Source organism: Triticum aestivum, chromosome 7D (assembly GCF_018294505.1).
Source record: "Triticum aestivum cultivar Chinese Spring chromosome 7D, IWGSC CS RefSeq v2.1, whole genome shotgun sequence".
Lineage (NCBI taxonomy): Eukaryota > Viridiplantae > Streptophyta > Magnoliopsida > Poales > Poaceae > Triticum > Triticum aestivum.
In genome coordinates this window covers 12,334,438-12,335,358 of record NC_057814.1, presented here as the reverse complement: position 1 = coordinate 12,335,358, position 921 = coordinate 12,334,438, and positions in this window count along the sequence as shown.

Below are 921 nucleotides of genomic sequence, written 5' to 3'. Positions count from 1 at the left end.
GGCGCCGAACAGACCCACCCGAGCATGAGCTCCCCGTCCCAGACACAACGCCGAGAGTGACAATGGAGAAGGGAGAACACAACTGCTACTCCGCGCCACCGTCAGGGCACGGCGACCAGAACGACGCCGCCCCGACAGACCCGCACCGCCCGCACCCTTGCTAAGCCCATCTCCGCCGGACACGCTCACCAAGGCGCCCACCACGCCAGAGCACCATCAGCTCCCGAAACCACCGGATACTGCCAGCCCACCACTACTAGGGAAAAGCCTAGTAGTAGTGCGGGTTAAATAGCTAGTAGTAGCGCGGGTGCCCGCGCTACTACTACGGCGCTACAGCTATCTTGTAGTAGTAGCGCGGGTGCGTCCGTGCTACTACTACGTCTGTCAGTAGTAGCGTGGGTACCACCCGCGCTACTACTATTAATTTCAAAAACAAAAAAAATTCTTAATCCCGTGCGTGCTGTCAATGGCAGCAATGGTTCGATCCAGCGACGCTAGGAGTCGCCGGAGCTGCGGAAGGGAAGCGGCAGACCAGATCCAGTGACGCCTGCTGCAGAGGGCCTGGATCCATGGCCTAGCAAGGTGGCGGCGTTGGGCTCCTCTTCGCAGCCAAGGCAGCGAGCTCCTGGTCGTCCATGGCGACGACCTGCACGAGCAAGGACATGGGAGGATGAGTCAAACTAGTGGAAGAGAGAGAAAAGAAAAACGAGGGAGAGAGGAAGGAGATGGAGGTAGTAGTGGGGTTGATCGCTGGTGGTGAGGTGCTCCAGCGTGGTGGCATGGAGATGCGGGGAAGACCGGCGAGCTCTGGGATGTCGGCGGCGCGAGGCGGCCGCATCTTTTGGCGCCATGAAGGAGGAGGCGCGCATGCGTAGGGGGTCCATGTGAGAGCCTATGGAGAGAGAGGGGGGAGAGTGACGG